This window comes from Megachile rotundata, chromosome 16, assembly GCF_050947335.1.
Source record: "Megachile rotundata isolate GNS110a chromosome 16, iyMegRotu1, whole genome shotgun sequence".
NCBI lineage: Eukaryota > Metazoa > Arthropoda > Insecta > Hymenoptera > Megachilidae > Megachile > Megachile rotundata.
In genome coordinates, this window is record NC_134998.1 from 7288651 (window position 1) to 7311558 (window position 22908).

Consider the following 22908-nt stretch of genomic DNA (forward strand, 5'->3'; position numbering starts at 1 on the left):
TCGGAAAAATAACGGAACTTTTTAAATAAAAAGAAAAGAATTAGTTATTTTGCAAAAAATTCACGAACAGCGACAGTTCTGTGACATGGTGCGTTATCATGCAACTGAAACTAACTTCCCGGAGAATTACGACGCGTGGAATTAATAACGCGTGGAACTATGACGCGTGGAATTACAACGCGTGGAACTACGAGGCGTGAGATTACGACGCGTAGAATTATAACACGTGAAATTCCGACGCATAGAATTATGGTGCGTGGAATTAATAACACGTGGAATTACGACGCTTAGAATTATTAACGCGTGGAATTACAACACGTGAAATTACGACGCGTAGAATTACGGTGCGTGCGATTACAACGCATGGAACTACGACGCGTGGAATTATGACGCGTGGAAATATGGTGCGTGGAATTACAACGCGTGGAATTAATAACACGTGGAATTACAACGCTTGGAATTAATAACGCGTGGAATTACGACGCGTAGAATTAATAACGCGTGGAATTACGACGCGTAGAATTAGGGTGCGTGAAATTACGACGCGTGGAATTACAACACGTGGAATTACGACGCGTAGAAATATGATGCGTGGAATTACAACGCGTGGAATTAATAACACGTGTAATTACAACGCTTGGAATTAATAACGCGTGGAATTACAACGCTTTAAATTACGACGCGTAGAATTAGGGTGCGTGGAATTACAACGTATGGAATTGCGACGCGTGGAATTACAATACGTGGAATTTCGACGCATAGAATTATGGTGCGTAGAATTACAACGCATGGAATTAATAACGCGTGGAACTACGACGCGCGGAGTTACAACGCGTTGGACTACGACGCGTGGAATTACAACGCATGGAATTACGACGCGTGGAATTGCAACGCGGATCGTGGAATTACGATATTCGGGCCTAACACGAACGATCCTCTTCCACAAACGTTCCATAACACCCAGTTAATATTCGCCATTAACATTTTGTCCCTGTGGAACGAATTCCCGAAGTATAATTCCTTTAAAATCGTAAAAGCAAATTAACATTGTCTTCTCTCGGGACTTCTGGAATCGCAATTTTTTTGATTTTGGAGAGCCTAAAGATTTCCACGTAGCACTTTGGCGCTTTGAGGTTCATACTTGAAGCACCAAGTCTCATCACTAGTTACAATTGATACCAGGAATGTACAGTTTCGTCTGGCTGTTTTGATAAGATCTCGCAATATTCAACGCGAGCAATTTGTTGCGCTTGCCCGCCATTTTGTGCCACGGTGACGGAAGGTTCTGTCGCATTAACGCTATAAGTTTACAATTCGTTGCTCGATCCCAATAACGATTGTTTTGTACGGGAGGTATACTGTTTTCAGATAACATTGTTTTAATATATGGCGCGTTTTCCTTAAATTTAAAAAGTTGAGATTTAATGAGCAACAAATTTCCTATGTATTGCAAAAGTTGCTGGCGCAAATGACTCCAATTCATTCGGATCATCGATAAACTGTCTGTGAGTCCAACAGGTCTGCCAACTGCACGACGGGAGGCACACTTTTCCGTGCTCGATCGCTAGCTGCCGATGACAGCGATTACACGCGGAATAACAATGCTCGCGGATAGTTCTGGCTCCGTTCGACGTAACGTAATCAGCAAAGTACACCCGGGGTGCTTTATTCGACATGATGCGATCGATCGTTTTACGAACGGACGGTAAATCCGGCCGGCGGATTATCGTCGAGCATGTCGTTGCGACATATGTACGTGCGTGCAATATTTAAGCCTCGTTAAACCCGTAATTTCAAATCGGCCATGGGGTCCGCGTCATATGTTATTGATAATCGAGCCGTTCCTGCTACAGCATCGGTTGAATAATGCGCGGATTACGCGGTCTAAACCGAAGCAAACGTCGAATAATTAACAAGACTGGCAAGGCGCGCTTTGAAAAGCCGCCGCGAACGCCGAGGCTCCTCGCAACGCCGCGAGCGTTACGCTTCGGCCTCATTAACTATACAACTTCCAGTCTCTTTGACGCGGCGCGAAGAGATTGATGAGGCGAGCTCCCAACGATTAGAGACTGTGATTAAGAAAGTCACGTATAAGGTGTGTTTGTGTCGGTGCCTGCGGTACTCTCTGTTTTAGTCTGGTTAGCAGGTGCTGTTACATTTTTACCAACATTGCTTTTGTTATTTATTTGCTCTGAGACCTATGATTCTGTAGATACTAGAATTTTGCCACGGCAATTTCTCTCTGGGGTCACTTGGAATTTCTGGAGATTCATCCTGGGTTGAGCTTCCAAGCCCTCCCTGAGCTCTCATTAGTCCTCCCTACAGGCTCATCCTAAAATCTCCCTAGAATTGTCCTAAGCTCCCTGTAAATTCTTCTGGTTCTCCTAGAAGGAACTTGTAGCAGAATTTATAGTACTTTTGTAACTGTTTAGTCGAATTAGCAAAAGTCTCGCAGGCTCTTCTTGAGGTCTCAGCCCTCGCTATGGACTTTACCTAAATTTTCCCTAGGACTTCACTAATCTGGAACTAAATTCTCTTGGAATCTCTCCTAAGAGAGACTATAGAACATCCATAACTACTTAGTCAAATTAAAACTCTTGCAAACTCTCCATGAACTCATCTTCCCTATAGGCTCTTTAAAAAATCTCCCTAGGACTTCACTAATGTGGCACTAAATTCTCTTGGAATCTCTCCTAAGAGAGACTATAGAACATCCATAACTACTTAGTCAAATTAAAACTCTTGCAAACTCTCCATGAGCTCATCTTCCCTATAGGCTCTTTCAAAAATCTCCCTAGGACTTCACTAATGTGGCACTAAATTCTCTTGGAATCTCTCCTAAGAGAGACTATAAAACATCCACAACTATTTAGTCAAATTAAAACTCTTGCAAACTCTCCATGAGCTCATCTTTCCTATAGGCTCTTTCAAAAATCTCCCTAGGACTTCACTAATGTGGCACTAAATTCTCTTGGAATCTCTCCTAAGAGAGACTATAGAACATCCATAACTACTTAGTCAAATTAAAACTCTTGCAAACTCTCCATGAACTCATCTTCCCTATAGGCTCTTTAAAAAATCTCCCTAGGACATCACTAATCTGGCACTAAATTCTCTTGGAATCTCGCCTAAGAGAGACTATAAAACATCCACAACTATTTAGTCAAATTAAAACTCTTGCAAACTCTCCATGAGCTCATCTTCCCTATAGGTTCTTTAAAAAACCTCCCTGAAAACTTCTCAATCTATCTCTAAAATCTATCAACTTATCCCTAAAACTTCCTCCCTAGATCTCAAACTGCCTCTAAATTTACTCAGAATCCTCTCCAATAGATTATGGAACATTTGCAACAGTTTAGTTTAATTAGCAAAATATAAAGTATTCATATTTTGTACGAAATATGAATCGTTATTTGTTTCCCAGTGAAATTAACAAATTCCGTTTAAAGGTAAAACGGAAAATTAAAAACTGATATTGTCATCCATAGAGAGAAGGAATTTCAATATAACGAAATTTTTAATTTGTCTGAAATTATTCTCCGAATGATTTTATCTGACGGTTAAAAGTTGCTAAAACGTGTTCCGTAATTAGCGCGACAGTGTTTTCATCGGAATCAATTATTAATTCACAATGTTCTTTTGCTTAATTAATTTTTATTAATTAGTATTTTAAATGTAAGGGAGTTTCACTCGCGCCGTTTTCATCCCGAGTTTCGTAAACTCGGCTTTGAGGAATAGCGAGCGTAAGAAATTATTATTTTCCGTCGACAAAGAGCCAGACAGTTCTGAAACGTCATTGCGAGTTCTGTACGCACCGCCATTTTGTTCATCGCGAATTCACGGCGGATCACGCGATCATGTAAACAGACACCGTTCGTTGGTCCGTTGTTTCGCGAACGAGGAATTTTGTTACAACTTCTGGCGGACACGTTCCACGCTTCAAATTTTATTAGTTGCAATTAAAACAGTCGACTATAAAAGTGATCTAACGAGCGGGCTTCAACAATTAATCGGTCTTTAATGCATCCATAGGGAAATCTGACATTTTTGAAATTAGATCTATTTAATTTTAACGATTATCGACAAATTTTATTTACTGTTCGTTGCTGTTTAATATTTAGTTTTTATTCCCTGATCCACTGGGACTTGATCATTAAATTAATTCACTTTTCTGCTTATTTATTTGCTACAATATATCAAAATCAATATCTCTCAGCAATTAGCCAGTAATTATTAATTGCTTAATTTTAAACGAGATGATAAAAGTATCATTAATAATTATAAATATGAAATTTAACTTCGTGATGTTTGTCGAGTCATGAATATTAATTATCACGACAAACGTTAATATTTATGAGGAATGCGTTATCTGCGTACTTAATTTTTTATCGAGGCTCATATTTCGAGATGAATAACCCACTTTTGTAGCTGCAGTTTTATTCGATAAAGAGCTGTATTCACTGAATCACAGGCCTTGTCCCCACCATTCGGTCGTAAACAATATTCTCGTGCACTGGCATTCGCAAAGTCAGTCATTAGCTAACTTCGGTACGTTGTGTTCTAACTTTTATTTAAGTTCTTCACGTTTGCTTAAAATAATATAGTTGAGAAAATCTAGAAGTGTCAGTTGACATGTGTATAACATTACATATTTATTAATTTACATCAAAAATAGGAACAATTTTGAGACATTATAAACTTGAAAAAATATTGTGAATGTATTGCTGCCAACCCATGAGTTGGCGCATGAGATCGGCTTACGTCAAGCTATCAAATGACCTATAATTCAATATGTTTGTACTAACACTGTTTTCATCTTTTCAGGAACAACCAATGAGCGATATCACCGCAGACAAAAATATTTTCGCCTGGACGACAAACTAACCAGCAGGCAAAAACGTGAGTGTAATTCGCCGCGGCGATATGCCGCGCATTTCCCCCGCGAAATTAACAAATTACATTTTCCCACGGAATCCGAATTCTGTTAATAACACGTCCTAACCTACGGAACAATAGCTCGCCTCGTTTTATTTTTTGTTGCAGAATCTTTTACCCTATTTTCAGCGAACCGTGAAATTTTGAAATAGAAAAAAAAAAGCGTCGCGTAATTGCTTCCTCTGTCGTTCACTGGTTGCGAGATTGTAAAACGCGCACCACATAACCGTTCTACTTTTTGCAAGTTACAACTAGTATCAAAGAAAAAACGCAAAAAAAGGATGGGGTCGATGAACATTTTACGGATGCTTTGAACGATAACAACGTTGTAATCCATCTGAGTCATTGAGCTGAAAACAAGTTGTTATTTGAATAACATATTGTTTACGGTTCTTTAAGATTATGCGAGCATGTAGTGTTAATAATGACCTTGTAATTGTTTCATGCTTTTGAATCGACCTGTATGATAAGCTTCAAACAATACTATTACAATTCTTCAAGATTATGCATTCATACGTAGAGCCATAGTGTGATAAACACTCTTGTAATTGTCAGGTCCATGCTTTTGAATTGACCTGTATAATCACAAGCTTTAAATAATGCAATTACAATCCTTTAAGATTATGTATGGATATATAAAACTGTAGTGTGATGATAAACACTCTTGTAATTGTCAAGTGTATGCTTTTGAATTGGCCTGTATAATCACAAGCTTTAAACAATGCAGTTACAATCCTTTAAGATTATGTATGCATATATAAAACTGTAGTGTGATGATAAACACTCTTGTAATTGTCAGGTCCATGCTTTTGAATCGACCTGTATAATCACAAGCTTTAAACAATGCAATTATAATCCTTTAAGATTATGTATGCATACATAAAACTGTAGTGTGATGATAAACACTCTTGTAATTATCAAGTCCATGCTTTTGAATCGACCTGTATAATCACAAGCTTTAAACAATGCAATTATAATCCTTCAAGATTATGTATGCATATATAAAACTGTAGTGTGATGATAAACACTCTTGTAATTGTCAAGTCCATGCTTTTGAATCGACCTGTATAATCACAACCTTTAAACAATGCAATTATAATCCTTCAAGGTTATGTATGCATATATAAAACTGTAGTGTGAGGATAAACACTCTTGTAATTGTCAAGTCCATGCTTTTGAATCGACCTGTATAATCACAACCTTTAAACTATGCAATTAAAAAGAGTCAATCGTTGGGTCAATACTTGTCGAATCATTTCTTTATACTGTACGTTAAAACAAAATTATAAATCTGAAACCTAGAACTGCATAAGGGAGAAATCATATTTGAAACACTCTGTACGTAGTCACTGCAAGGTTACTGATCTAAAAATGCAAAATCCCTACCACATGAGTATGTTATCCATCGCATACTTAACAAGCTTAATAACATTAACAAACTGTGCCTCTGAATAATGTTATGAAGCCCCATTTTTGAAACACCCTGTAAATAATTTCAAGATAGAATTCTTCCTCATTTCCCCAATAGCACCCCAGAACTATACTACAGTCGGATGCGACAATCTCATCGAAAGACTTTTGCAACACCCAGTACACAGAATCGGAGATTGCAAGTTTAAAAAGCTCGGTGGCTCATGTCGCAAATGTATTCTATGTCGCGATTTCGTTTGGCTGTGTCTACAAAGTCGCGGCGACATCATGGAACGTAAATTCTGTCGTGCGATTATCTACATAATGGCCGAGCGTCGCGAGCGTACAGAAAATTTATCGTCTGACTTCCCGATGAAAATTCATATCTTTTCACCCCTGAAATTTCCCTGGCCGAACTGTTTCTGTGCTAGAACTAGACGCCTTTTGATCCTTTTATACTTGTCTATCTTTCTACTATTATCATGTTCCTTTATCCTCCAACTTTTAAATCTTATCTCAGATTTTGTGGTATTCTCAAATAGAATTTCTAGCTTTTCTGCAATTTTAGTGTGCTCTTGATGGAATTTTATGGAGATCAGTATTTTGGGATGATATATTAGGTAACTTTGAATCTGATGGCAAGTACATAACGTAACTTGCGATGAGGCTTAACGTAACTTGCGATCCTCGTATCCTTGAACTGTCAAATCTTATCTCAGATTTTGTGTTACTCTCAGTATGTTACTCTCATGATCAGTATGTTGGGATAATATATTAGGTAACTTTGAATTTGATGGCAAGTGGATAATGTAACTTGAGACGAGGCTTAATGTAACTTGAGGCGAGGCATAAGGTAACTTGAGACGAGGCTTAACGTAACTTGAGACGAGACATAAGGTAACTTGAGACGAGGCATAAGGTAACTTGAGACGAGGCTTAACGTAACTTGAGAAGAGGCGTAATGTAACTTGAGACGAGGCTTAACGTAACTTGAGACGAGGCATAAGGTAACTTGGGACGAGACTTAATGTAACTTGAGGCGAGGCTTAATGTAATTTGAGAAGAGGCTTAACGTAACTTGACACGAGGCATAAGGTAACTTGAGACAAGGCTTAACGTAACTTGAGAAGAGGCGTAATGTAACTTGAGACGAGGCTTAACGTAACTTGAGACGAGGCATAAGGTAACTTGGGACGAGACTTAATGTAACTTGAGGCGAGACTTAATGTAATTTGAGAAGAGGCTTAACGTAACTTGAGACGAGGCATAAGGTAACTTGAGGCGAGGCTTAATGTAACTTGAGACGAGGTTAACGTAATTTGAGACGAGGTTAGCGTAACTTGAGACGAGGCTTAACGTAACTTGAGACGAGGCATAAGGTAACTTGAGACGGTCCTAACATAACTTGAGACGGTCCTAACGTAACTTGAGACGGTACATAACCTACCTTGAAACCGTACATGTCTCATCTTGAATATCTGAGACAACCTGCCACACATATGTAGACCACACAGTAACAGTTATTCGACATTTTCAAAATAATTAACATTGACGATGTGAATGAAAAAGTATTTGTATCTTTCATCTGTAAATAAACATTAATCAAAGAGTAGATATAACAAGAGGCGACATATGTGTATGAAAAGTAATATCACACACATATGCGTATGAAATTATGAGAAATTGACATTGCTCGATATGACATCAACTTTGAAACACCGTGTACAGTAAGAGTCTTTCTAAGGACACCCAGTGTGCAACACACATGTACACGGTTTCGCACGTATGCACACAGGAAGCCCGAAGGAAATGTCTGGCAGACGCCGGGAAACGTGATATCCGAAGTCACTCACGAATTCATAGGATCCCTTTTCTTCTTTGTTTTCCTCCGCGCGGCCGTGTAACTCGCACGCGACCACGCGTACCGATTCGGTAATGTTCCCGAGGATTTCCCGGCAATCTCAGCCCGCTTTCCTCCAAATCTCCCGGCAATGAGCCGCGTGATGTTTTTCTACCTCCCTCCTACACACACAAGCGCACACACTTGTACAAACGTCTCGCTCGATGGTGACGGTCAGGAACTGAATTTCAGATGCTGCCAGCAGAGAGCGTGCAAACCTAACCTAACCGTACAGGTTTACCCCTGTTGGAAACAAAGAGCTTCGGATTCTATTTTGAAGCGTTAAATTATTTACAAGAATTTTTTGGAATAATGAGAAAGCTTCGCCCAATTTGTTAAACTGTTAGCACAAAAAAACAGTGAAACTCTAATCAGGACGAAAATTACGGTTGACTCTCGTTAACAGACAATTCAAGCGCCCAATGAAATTTTACCCTTGCTCGCATTGTATTTCAGATTCAATTTTCAGACTCCCATTAATTTCCCGCGGTACTTCAAAGGTTTGCCAAGATTAATTTTCCTCCTCGTCGAATCGAAAACATTTGTTTTGTGACAGAAGTCGCTCTCGCGTTCATCCAATTACGAAAAATTTGCTGGTTTTGCTTCAGCGTTCGATAATTACAATTTAAATTTATTCAAATTTTCTGCTATTTCAACGCCATTCGTTCAGCATTTCGGGAATTTCGGTGAAAAAAAAAAATTGTTTATACTGAATGAATTTTGGTCCGGGCGTTTCCTGCAGCCCTTCTGGCAGTTTTCTCAGTTAGGGGTCCCGCCCTTCTCAATCAGACCGAAAAGACACCCAATTCACGTGCTTGCGTGCTCACACACACGGTCCACATAAATTCCTGTGTAAGCGTCGCATTTTCATCCGGTCCGGTCGGGGGTCTAACCGGAAACGAAGAAATTGAGAGGAAGCTCCGACCCAACTGTATACCGTCACAGGATTTGGGTCAACAATGTGGAAGCTCGTGGAAATCGCTTCGGGGAATAGAGAGTCGTAACCGATCGAAAGTATTCTACTCGATTTGGCCACGATCTCTGGATCTAAGCGTGGTAATGCAGCCACCTGCTTTACCGACGGCCTCGTGTAACAGGATAATCGTAACTGGTGACCCAGTTCCTGGACAAGGCGTGTTTCACGATGTCCCGGACGTCGATCTACGATCCGACGTTGTATCGTTAACGACACGCCGCTTCGATTGAAATTACGTGGAAGGGTTTCGTCGTGTTCCAATTGGTCGGATAAGTAGCGCTATCTGGGACAATGGCGATGGATTGTTAAAGTAGCGGAACTAGAAGTGCGCGATGTGGTAACGCTCTCGTGCAAACTAGACGTAATAGTAACTCTTGAACATTAGAGTGACTGATGAGGTCCCAGTGTCCCTAGAACAGTCGCGAGTTGCCACTAGTTTGCAGGAGTGTCTCATTAATATCATCTTTCGGAAAATTACTGTTGTGAAGTCTGCACTAGGTTAGTTAGGACTCTTCTGAACTCTATCATCACTGTGATCTCTGTTATTCTGGGATCCTCCAGATTTTCGGCGTCTCGAGAGACTTTTGGTTCTCAAGGTCTTTTGGATAACTGGGGTACCTAAGGTTCCTAGGATCCTTCACAAAATTACTGTTGTGAAGTCTGCACTAGGTTAGTTAGGGCTCTTCTGAACTCTATCATCACTGTGATCTCTGTTATTCTGGGATCCTCCAGATTTTCGGCGTCTCGAGAGACTTTTGGTTCTCAAGGTCTTTTGGATAACTGGGGTACCTAAGGTTACTAGGATTCTTCACAAAATTATTGTTGTGAAGTCTAGACTGGGTTAGTTAGGGCTCTTCGAGAACTCTATTGCTATGACCTTCATCATTTTGGGTTCCTATTGATTTTCAGCGTCTCTAGAGACTTTTGGCTCTCAAGGTCCTTTGGATACCTAGGGTAGATTTAGGTAAGGGTTTCTAGGAGTTTAAGACATTTTTGGACTCTAAGAGTCTCTGGAATTCTGAGGGTCCTTACGTCTCCATGGAGTTGGGTCTCGAGGTCCATGTTCACATCCAGATTCCAGGGTATTAGTTTATCCCTAGGTCCAAATCCCTAGGTCTACAGTACCTAAGTAAGGTTTCTAGCACTCTAAGATTTGTTAGTCACTCGGTCTAAGTGTCTGGAGCTCCACAATACTAAAGGTCCTTACGTCTCTGGACCTGGGTCTCAAGACTTCTAAAGTACACATCCAGATTCGAGGCTACTAGTTTATGCCTAGGTCCAAATCCCTAGGTCTACAGTACCTAAGTAAGGTTTCTAGCACTCTAAGATTTGTTAGTCACTCGATCTAAGTGTCTGGAGCTCCACAATCCTAAAGATCCTTATGTATCTGAATCTGGGTTTCAAGGTTCCTAAAGGTACATATCCAGATCTCAGGGTAGTAGTTCATCCCTAGGACCAAATCCCTAGGTCTACAGTACCTAAGTAAGGTTCCTAGCACTCTAAGATTTGTTGGTTTCTGTGTATCCTGGGCTCCACTATCCTAAAGGTCCTTACGTCTCTGAATCTGGGTTTCAAGGTTCTTAAGGGTACATATCCAGATCTCAGGGTACAAGTTCATCCCTAGGACCAAATCCCTAGGTCTACAGTACCTAAGTAAGGTTCCTAGCATTCTAAGAATTATTGGTCTCTCGATCTAAGTGTCTTGGTCTCCACAATCCTAAAGATCCTTACGTATCTGGACCTGGATCTCAAGATTTCTAAGATACACATCCAGATTCGAGGCTACTAGTTTATCCCTAGGTCCAAATCTTTAGATCTACAGTATTTCTAATATTATACAAACTTCTTAGTTTTGACAATTTTAAGGAACTACAATCTCCAAACTCTGCAATCTTTAATTAATTTCAAAGACTCCCTAAGAAATAGATGACCCCAAGAGTCCATACATTCTGAAGTACCTAAGTCCATAAATTTTGAAGTAAATATACCTTTTCTCTTCAGATATGATATCCTTAGAGTTAATAGAGTTCATAAGCTCCTACCAAATTGAAGTTTGCTATGCTCAGTACGAGTGGCGCCCTCACAACACCATTTTCTCCACAAAAGCCTAACGGATTGTCAATGTAGCAGAAGACCCATTGTACATATGGGACACAAATAGCTTTGAAGCGGTCGTAAAAGCTACAAACCACTCGACCGCCTAGTTAGAAACGTTTCACTGGCCGAATTGTTAAGTGGTCGACTGTTATACTTACTTAATCCATGCTCGTACGGTAAAGCGAGCCCCGTTTAGGTTAGGTCTCTGGTGGGCGAGAGAGGGAAAAAATCTTCTTGGAACACACGTGTGCATCGTTGCGGAAACTGTTCAAAGGTGCCGGTGAATCGCGGTTAAACAATGGCTTGCAAATAAATCCCGGCACGTTTCGACGGTTTGCGTTTAATGTTTCCGGGGAACGGCGGCGCAGACGGGTCTAAATTGGGAGATTTTCAGCCGGTCGGCGCTAAATGTTTAATTGGAGTCGCTCGGCTCGTGGAGACCCTCAGAACGGATTGCGGACAGCGTTTTATTTCTGGATACGTACAATGTTTCGGTAAATATCACATCTCTTGGATAAACACCTTCAATATTTACTTTACAAGTAATGTCCGAAATTAATCCTCGTGGGGTTACCAGACTTCTGCATAAACGACGCAAAAATTTGTCATTCAAAGCATCAAATATTTGTAGTGACCCAATTTTTAGCGATATTAAATGTTTCACGACACAAACGTTAAAACCAGTGTCCAGTACGGAAATGCCATAAATCCAAGATCTAAACAGGCTCGGAACCCGTTTAAACGACACTTGTTTTTTTTCTTCACCTAACCTAGATTTCTCGATGCATTCGCAAGGACCGAAGTCGGGTGCTTCATGCAAGAGAGGGTTCTTTCTCGCGGAAAATTCTCGCGTTGCGAGGACATACATGCATTCGAGTCACCGCGGATGCATTTTGACCCCGGTCGGGTGTCAAACACGCAATAAAGCTGTGTTTGTGAGTGCGGTGACCCAGTTCGAATAAAAATATACACGCAAGCTCCGCGAGTATCCAGCGGCAATTCGCTCGAACACTCTAGCCTGCGCTTGCATTCTGTTCGCTTTTCTACGCTACCCAAGGGTATCAAATTATGCGATGCAGTTTTTATTTCGAAAAACCTTATCGCTGGATAACGAGCCATTCGAAAAAGCGTGGTTCTCTGGATTTTCTATCTGGTTGAAATATGATATCTGTGGGAGGACCTAGAGAGATCTAGGGGGTATTTAAAAAAAATCTGTGCGATTTTGCTCTAATTAACGTATGTTGTAGTGCATGTGAAATTAGGGGGGGGGTTTAAGTCATCATTTTGTCAGGTTCGACTTTGTTAAGGAATAACAAATTTTCAAAGCTTGCAATTTTTTATCATCTTTGCGAAAATAGGTTTCACTTACGAATTTTTTTCTCAGAAACTATTCAACCGATTTAGCTAAATTCTTTTTTGTTTTATTCATGCAGGATTGGGCTATTTTAAAATATTTTGTTTAATTACCTCAATTTGTTATGAAATGTCGAAAAATTTAAACAAATTCTTTTTTCGCATTTTTTTCAATGAAAGCATTATAAAATTTTTCGAGATTTCATAACAAATTTGACGGAATTAAAAAAAATATTTTAAAATAGCCCAATCTTTCATGAATAAAACGAAAAAGAATTTAGCTAGATCGGTTGAGTAGTTTCTGAGAAAAAAATTCGTAAGTGAAACCTATTTTCTCAAAAATGAACCAAAATTGCAAACTTACAAAGCTTGTTATTTTTTAACGAATTCGAAACTGGCAAAATGATGACTTAAACCCCTACTAATTTCACATGGACTACAAAATATTTTGATTAGAGGAAAATCGCAAATGATGATGTCCAAAAGTGATCGACTCGATGTGGAACCCAGGAGACAAAAATAAAATATAGGACAACTTAGACCGTAAGTGAAACCTGGTACTGTAAAGGATATCTAGGGAGAGTATCTAGTGAAATTTGTAAGAGTTAAGGTATACAGTGATTACGCTTAAAACTTCGAACAGAATATTTCTTTCGTTGATATAAATTTCCGGCCCTCGCGAAGATTCTAAAGTAATTTTATCGTTATTATGAGCCAGAGGGAGATTCTGGTAAATCATAAAGACGAAAGAATTCAGGTTGGAAGGAAAACGGAAGATGCAAGTATCAGGCTTTTGAAATTCGTTGGGATATTGAATAAGTGGAATCTGTTAGTGGGGGGTTAATTTTGATGATGTCCGAAGTTTTTATTGGAAAAGTTGCCAGCACGAGAATTTTGTTACGAACTAATATCTGAGGTATTCGTGTAAGCCCCCGTCGGAATGAACCGCGGGGTAACTTTGTTTCAGAAATGACTTAGTTTTCAATTGCTTTCGCCGTCCTGCATTCGCTGTAATTTTATGAAAACATATTAACCTGTCCATATTTTTCTTCCTTTTTTTATTAGTCGTAGGTCTTTGTTCCACGACCGGTTGTTTATGAATAACGTTTCGTATGCTTCAAACGTTAATTAAAGCACGTCAAATATTTGGTTTCAACCTGCGTTAATTATTTCAACAGATATTGCGGACAACGCGAATGGAGACATTTGAAATAATAATAAAATTCATCAAACATTTATTTATCAACAGAGTCGTTTTCATAAAATTAATATAAAATTGTAAACACACGAATTTAAACAGCCACGAAATTACTTCCATAAAACTCTGTTCCATAACCTCAAAATGTCGCTCTTAACTGACTCTTCTTAAGGACAACTCACAGACTTTGTCAATCACTTTCATGCTAAAACCAGTTCCCAAAATTATCTCCTAGCGAACAAAGTTCAAGCAACGTTATTGTTGCACACGTGTAGCCGTAGGATTACGCAGGACTGTGTGGCAGCTCGCATTACCTGGCCTCTTTCTCTCCCTATTATGAGGGACATTAACGCTGCCGGCGGTTGTGCCAGCCAGGGAAAAACAATAGGTATACCCAGGACACTTGTCCGCCTCTTTGCCATACTTGTCCATTGTTCAGCAGCGTCGCCTGTCGGTCTGTTGCCACGCAGAAGGCTAAGAACATCGTAGGAATCCTGGAAGAAGCCCTGTCTTTTATTAGCCCCGAACAATCGTCGAGAAAACGAAGTACTTCACAAGGTGACCATGGCTCGAAAAAACCTTTCAAGTGTGGCAAATAAAGGAATTCTAAGAAATCGAATCTTCTAGCATTATTTAGCCTTTCTGTATTTTGTTGTTAGTCCATTGTGTTAGCTTGAGTGATATGGTAACTTAATCTAGTAATTTAGTTTATGAGGTACGAGGGTGTAGCACTTTTCGATATAACGCGGCGATAGAATGCGTGGCGGTATAACGGGTGCGATTATAGTGTGTTGTTATGAAAAACTAGAGTAATTACAGTGCGTTGAAACAGCGCGTAGAAGTAGAAAACCACACCTTCTTATATACTGTTATGTAACACGCTGTCACATAATGGGCGGTTACATATCGGGCTGTCACTTGACGGACCGTCACATAAGAAGTAGTCATATAACGCTCTATCTCACAATGGGTCGTGACGTAATGGGTTGTCACATAAACGAATTGTCATATTAACGAGTTGTCACATAACGGGTTTGTCACATTAACGAGTTTTCACTCAACGGGTGGTCACATAAAGGGTTTGTCACTTATCGGGTTGCCACATAACGGGTTGTCACATAACCGAGCCGTCACATTAATGAGTTGTCACATAACAGGTTTGTCACATTAACGAGTTGTCACATAACGGGTGGTCATAGAAAGGATTGTCACTTATCGAGCTGTCACATAACGGGCTGTCACATAACTGAACCGTCACATTAATGAGTTGTCACATAACAGGTTTGTCACATTAACGAGTTGTCACATAACGGGTGGTCATAGAAAGGATTGTCACTTATCGAGCTGTCACATAACGGGCTGTCACATAACTGAACCGTCACATTAATGAGTTGTCACCTAACGGATTTGTCACATTAACGAGTTGTCACCTAACGGGTTTGTCACATTAACGAGTTGTCACCTAACGGGTTTGTCACATTAACGAGTTGTCACCTAATGGATTTGTCACATAACGGGTTGTCACATAACGGGTTTGTCACATTGACGAGTTGTCACCTAATGGATTTGTCACATAACGGGTTGTCACATAACGGGTTTGTCACATTAACGAGTTGTCACCTAATGGGTTTGCCACATAACGGCTGGTCACATAAAGGATTGTCACTTATCTAGCTGTCACATAACGGGCTGTCACATAACTGAGCCGTCACATTAATGAGTTGTCACCTAACGGGTTTGTCACATTAACGAGTTGTCATCTAATGGGTTTGTCACATTAGTGAGCTGTCACATAACGAGTGGTCACATAAAGGATTGTCACTTATCGAGCTGCCACATAACGGATTGTCACATAAACGAGCCGTCACATTAACGAATTGTCACCTAACGAGCCATCACATTAACGGGTTGTCACATAACAGATCGTAACAATCCCTCACATAACTCTCTATAGCACAATGGTCAGTCACATAACGAACCGCCACATATCGGACCTTCAGATAACAGACCTCCACATAACGTCCCATCACAATAACGCTCCCCCAAAGAAATAACGCAAATACCATCGTTCCACCGTACAAATTTATGTTTCAATATTTTGATGGCCTATCGATAGAACTGTGTATTACTGGAGCAAATAAGGGAATTATGTTGGCGGTCCGTCTGAATTATTCATGATAATAGAGGTACTATTGAATTACGAGACGTTCAGCTGGCATGCAGAGTGTATGGGGTGGAAGTCCAAGTTCTGTGTGTAATAAAAATTGTAGTTTCAGGGGTGGAGCTCGATCGTTCGACGGAGAATCGTCTTTCCAAGACAAACACTGCCGCTCGTTAAATTGAACACGCGGTTGGTTACGTTGGGGATGGTTGTTTTCTTTCCTCCTTTTTTCGGAGACCGGTGGACAACGTACGATTAATCACTTTGCCGCGGTGAATTTATCGGGGAATTATGGGTTACATTTTGTGTCTTTTATGTCATTGTAATGTTCCTCGCGTGAAAACAACTGTAAAAGTGTTATATCAGGGATCTTTTCAACGTTAACTGATGGTCTAATGCTATCGTTCCCATTGATTAGCTTCTTCATTAGCGTTCCATTACTGTGGAACAGCTCGAATAATTATCACGTTACATAATTAGGTCGTAACGTCATAATTAGAAGTGCCTCTTACGTCAGGTTAACATCCCAGGCCACCTAATAGATTTACACGCATGACACCTACGTGTATTCCTCCTTACATTAATTTCCATAACATCCGTCCACAAATTTTAACAGTAACCAATTCATCTCCGTATCTTAACATCGCATTCGAACTTTTGTTCCGTATTTCGAAATCCTGTACGTAAATTGTACCGTTCGCTGAAAACGCGTCGTGACGCGAAAATGCGATCAATTTTTGTTGCTGGCAGAGCTTGAGCGATGTAATCGTGCACGTGAATGCTGGACGTTTATAATTAGCACGCGAAAGGATCGCGAATGGCGCTGTCGTCGAAGCTAACCCGTAAATTTCTATAGAATTCTTCCATAATGCAGCTTTCTATAATAACGCCGATAACGGATTGAGGGTACCGAGTCCGTGCCATTAAATCCGTCGGTATCGCGTTAATTCCCTTTTAATTTTTGTATCATTGCCGTTCATTGAATCGCGGCACGAAGCCGTGCATGCTATTCCATGAAATATTCCTGCACAATTTTTATGTGGGCACTGATCCAGATATTTGAAGGAATTTTAATTCAATCTTTAAAAAATATATGAAATTTCGTTTACAAATCTGGCATGGAAATTTGAGATAAAATTATTAAACTACTCTTTTAAAATTATTAAAATCGTTAAATTAGGTTATTGTTAAATTATATTATTGTTAAATAAGATTGTGTTAAACTATTGTTAAATCTGCAAGGAATGTACCGTATACGAGGAAGTGTTTGAGTCGCCATTTTGTCAGTCGTGATAGACAAAATGGATGCGCGATGAAGCGCCATCTGGGTAGCGTTTCTCGATAACCGCTTTTAGTTATCCATCATTTCGAGTCATTTAGGGTATCTGCACTTCCTTGTTAAAGCAGCGCTGAATGGATGTCATTGAAAACCGAAATTCCCGTGTCAAATCCCCGGCCGTTAGGCTAATTATTAACATTACAACAACCGGACAGCGGATCCGGCGGTATCGCGAGCATCGGACTATTATCTCGGGTCGTTCGACCGTATGATTGCCGCCTAATGATCTCCTCCGAATTGTTAACTAACCACTGTTAAGTAATAGCGTGTCGCGTGCTTTAATAACGTTATGACGGGCGAATGGATATCGGGCTGGGTCGATTCGACCGGTGTTTATTGTCCGGCTGCTCGTAATTCTCGCGTAACACCAATTATCGTTTCGACTATGCGTACGCTGCTGCTTCCATGGAATTAATGCCGACACAGCACGGTCCGCGACGTTACCAAATATGTCCCGTGAACACGAAGACAGTGAAATTTCCATTGCAAAGATAATCGTTGGCCTATTAACGGCGTAACGAGATTTCCAACGCCGCTGGTCAGCTTTATTCTTCCCGGTTTCGTTGCAGTTTAACCACCAACGCCGCCGCCGGTCCTTGGCTAATGCGGCGGTTTCGTTTCATTTCGTTGCGGCTAATCTGCTTCCGCTGCTGCTGTTAATCCATTAACTGATGCTCCAAGATGGGGATTGCGTGTTCAATTATGCGTTTACGGATTTCGTTCTTTCTTATCACTGCTACACATTCACACGTTCCACCATCTGTGCACCCATTTTTATATCAGAGATTCTGAACCTTTTCAAATAAATTCAAAAGCAAATTTTCGATGTGAAGCTAGAATTTGACTATACATTGTTAGCTAACTAGCAACTAACTGTTAGGTAATTAACAACAAGGAAACCTAAACCTGAGGCTACTGGTACCTAAACACTGTTTGAGGCTGACTGACAGTCCACATATGTGGACAGAGGTTATCTGATATCAAGGTTGAAATTATTACAAGAGATACAAAGTTGGGATTGGTTTGTGGACCTATTTTTACATCAGAGATTCAGAACCATCTGAAGCAAATTCAAAGTCAAATTTTCGATATGAAGCTAGAATTAGAGTATGCACTAATTAGGTAACGACTAAGAAACCTAAACCTGAGGCTACTGGTACCTAAACACTGTTTGAGGCTGACTGACAGTCCACATATGTGGACAGAGGTTATCTGATATCAAGGTTGAAATTATTACAAGAGACACAAAATTGAGGTTGATTTGTGGACCTATGTTTCCATCAGAGATTCTGAACCATCTGAAGCAAATTCAAAATCAAATTTTCGATATGAAGCTAGAATTAGAGTATGCACTAATTAGGTAACGACTAAGAAACCTAAACCTGAGGCTACTGGTATCTAAACATTGTTTGAGGCTGACTGACAGTCCACATATGTGGACAGTGGTTATCTGATATCAAGGTTGAAATTATTACAAAAGACACAAAGTTGGGATTGGTTTGTGGACCTATTTTTACATCAGAGATTCTGAACCATCTGAAGCAAATTCAAAATCAAATTTTCGATGTGAAGCTAGAATTAGAGTATACTATTAACTGTCCCCATATGTGGACAGAGGTCATCTGATATCAAGGTTGAAATTATTACAAGAGACACAAAATTGAGGTTGATTTGTGGACCTATGTTTCCATCAGAGATTCTGAACCATCTGAAGCACATTCAAAATCAAATTTTCGATATGAAGCTAGAATTAGACTATACTGTTAGCTGTCCCCACATGTGGACAGAGGTTATCTGATATCAAGATTGAAATCATTACAAGAGATACAAAATTGAGGTGATTTGTGGACCTATGTTTCCATCAGAGATTCTGAACTATCTGAAGCAAATTCAAAATCAAATTTTCGATGCGAAGCTAGAATTAGACTATGTTAGCTGTCCCCATATGTGGACAGAGATTATCTGACAGTGCAAATTGTTTACAAACGCTTCAAATTTAGGATTGATGGATCTTCACATTTGGAAATGGAACTTCACATTTTATTGGAAAATACATTGTTCTTAAAGGAGCTAGCCAGAGATGTCTTGTCACTGATCAGACAGTGACATGGGTGCCGTTGATACCATATGACAGGAGGCTCAGAAGGACCTGGTATATATTTAAACAGCACAAAGCATCAAACGTTCTAAAGCATACTCGACATGTGACAAAGTATTATTTAAAACAGTAATTATTATTTAAAGCGACCTTACAGTGATCTGAGTGATCTGTGAAAATTTAAGTTTTCCCAAAGGTCCACAGTAGACCGAACCTAGTGTGAAGATTGATGGTTTCGTGGTAGTCGCGTGTCCCCCGCCACGTGACTCTTCTTCCCGAGATTTATCGAGCATTAAGAACGGTCAATTCAATTACGTTTGCGACTGACCGTGCATTCCGTCTTCCGCCCCGCGAAAACAGAGATTTAAACGGACAACGTGGCCAACGTCCGGATGCTTTAATGGCATTACCAGGAAATTACAAGATAAACAGAGATTATCAGTTCTCGCTAGCGTCCGCCATCTCTTCTTTCCGGCTTCCCCGTTCCAGCCATACTTGTCTCGTGCTAATGGCCGCCGAACCGGCAGCGAGGGAGAGGGGGGAGGGCTAGTCGAAGAAAATTTAAGGTTATTGCGGGTTTAAAGTAGCGAACAGTGACAAACTGGTGTCTCCTTAATCGTTTCGGAAAAGTTTCATTTGGCCGGACGTTCGAATAGATGTCAAGACAATAAAGATGGCGCTTGATGTTTGCCGGGGAACGGGAACGGAATTTCGTAGACGATTTTCGGATTGGAATGTATTGGATGGCTCTGGTATCTTCCTAACTGCTGACGTTCGAACTTGCTATAGTTTGGCTGGATTGTCATGGCACAGATATCTTCATAAACTTTTACTTATTACACGAATTCTTTAAATGGCGGGAAAATATTCGAATTCAAATATAAGTTCATTTTAATGTACCTATAAAGTCTTCTTACATAAACAATGCTCAAAATGGCGGGAAAATATATAAATTCAAACATAAATTTACTTTAATGGAAGTACAATGTCTTGCTACATAAACAGTGCACAAAATGGCGGGAAAATATATAAATTCAAATATAAATTTATTTTAACGTATGTCAAATGACTTGCTACATAAACAGTGCTCAAAATGGCGGGAAAATATATAAATTCAAACATAAATTTGCTTTAATGTAAGTACAACGTCTTGTCACATAAACACTCCTCAAAATGGCGGCAAGATATGAAAATTCAAATGTAAATTCACTTTGAAGTAAGTACAATGTCCTGTTACACAAACAAGATGCTTAAAATGGCGGGAAAATATATAAATTCAAACATAAATTTACTTTAGAGTAAATACAATGTCTTGTTACATAAACGATGCTCAAAATGGCGGGAAAATATGTAAATTCAAATATAAATTTGCTTTAATGTAAGTACAACGTCTTGTCACATAAACACTCCTCAAAATGGCGGCAAGATATAAAAATTCAAATGTAAATTCACTTTGAAGTAAGTACAATGTCTTGTTACACAAACAAGATGCTTAAAATGGCGGGAAAATATATAAATTCAAACATAAATTTACTTTGAAGTAAATACAATATCTTGTTATACAAAAAAAATGCACAAAAAGGCGGGAAAATATATAAATTCAGAAATAAATTCACTTTAACTAACAAATGTTTTTAATAATATATAATTTTGCAGTTTTAAGCCATAACGTATAAAATTCATCGCACGGTCATTTGTTGAACGGTTCGAATGTTGCAATTGGTTGAAAAACTAGCACCGTTTGTCTCTTTGTTCCATTTGAAAGCCACCCATTCAGAAATGATTCGTGCCGTTTAATGACATCAAAGACTTCCTCAATCATTGTTCCTCGTCTAGTTTCATAAAGGGCTGACCTTTCTATCATTTTTCTTGTCTCTTTGCCCCGTTTCTCGTTTCAATTTATCTTTGACACAAATGCGACCGTGATATTCATTACGGCGAAATTGTTTTAACGATAACCTGTCGACGCAGAGGAGCGTAGCTTCAATTTCTCTGGCTGCTTCCGGTCCCACGTCCTCTTCACCGCGCTACCCTTAGATTTTTTAAATACTGGGACGGTCGGTCTGTTTCACGCCTTCTTCGTTCATTAAAGTCGATGGCGTGATCCGCGGGAATCAGCTAAAACACGAAGATGAAATGCCTGCTGACGGTATTTCAACGTGGAAAATCCTTTCGGTATGTTTCTCATTTTGCCTCTCTCTGTGAACGCGATGACATGGGGAATTCTTTGAATTTTTAGAAGATTGAGGTTAGGGAACTCTTCCATCACTGCGTGTACTTTTATGGAGGCAAAAGTGTTTGAAGTGGAACGGTGGGAAATTGGATTCGTGGTTCATTAAGGGAAGGAACTTAATTATGAGTGCTTGGAATTTAGGTATAGGGATTTAGAGATGTGGGAGCAGAGGGTTTCAGGGGGATAGGTATGTGGGAGTAGAGGGATCTAGGGCTGTAGGTATCTGGGGGTGGTGGGATCTAGGGGTGTAGGGATTGGGGGTATAGGTATTTAGGGGTGGTGGAATCTAGAGGTATAGGCATCTAGGGGTGGTGGCATATAGGGATGATGGGGTCTAGGGGTGGTGAGATCTAGGGATGGTGGGATCTAGAAGCGGTGAACTTAGGAGTGGTGGGACCTAGGGGTGGTGAGATCTAGGGATGGTGGGACCTAGGAGTGGTGGGATCTAGGGGTGGTGAGATTTAGGAGTGATGGGCCCTAGGAGTGGTAGAACATCAGAGTGGTGGGATCTAGAAGTGCTGGGATCTAGGGATGGTGGGATCTAGGAGTGGTGGGTCCTAAGAGTGGTGGGACCTAGGAGTGGTGGAATCTAGGAGTGGTGGGACCTAGGGATGGTGAGATCTAGGCGTGGTTGGACCTAGAAGTGGTGGGACCTAGGAGTGCTGGGATCTAGAAGTGGTGGGACCTAGGAGTGGTGGGATCTAGGGATGGTGGGATCTAGGGGTGGTGGGATCTAGGAGTGGTGGGATGTAGGAGTGGTGGGATCTAGGGGTATAGGGTTCTAGGGCTACAGGTATCTAGGAGTATAAAGATCTAGGGGTGTAGATATCTAGTGGTGATGGAATCTAGAGCTCCCAGAATATAGAGATCCAGGGACTTGAGGATATCCTGTCTAAAAATCTAGAATTGTAGACCTATGTGTATAGGGATCTACGTATATAGATATTCAGAATTGATAACTTGATAACTTGAGACTTCATAATTTGAGGCTTGACAACTTGAAACTCGATAACTTGGCAGCTTGAAACATGATATCTTGAAGCTTGATAGCTTGAAACTTGGTAACTTGATACATTATAGCTTGAAACATGATATCTTGTAATTTAATAGTATGTGACATGATATCTTGCAACATGATATCTTGATGCTTGATATCTTGAAATATGATATCGTGAGGCTTGATATCTTGAAACTTGATAGCTTGTAAT

At 40.0% G+C, this 22908-nt stretch overlaps 1 protein-coding gene across 4 annotated transcripts in view; it reads left to right on the forward strand.

Moving 5' to 3' along the window:
* Positions 1–22908, forward strand: part of LOC100884026 (uncharacterized) — a 392036-nt gene that overhangs the window by 155357 nt on the left and 213771 nt on the right. For all 4 annotated transcript variants that reach the window (XM_012283875.2, XM_076541524.1, XM_076541525.1 and 1 more), the window contains one exon: positions 4825–4899. The gene's annotated coding sequence lies outside the window, so the exon portion shown is untranslated. The remainder of the gene's footprint in view (positions 1–4824; positions 4900–22908) is intronic.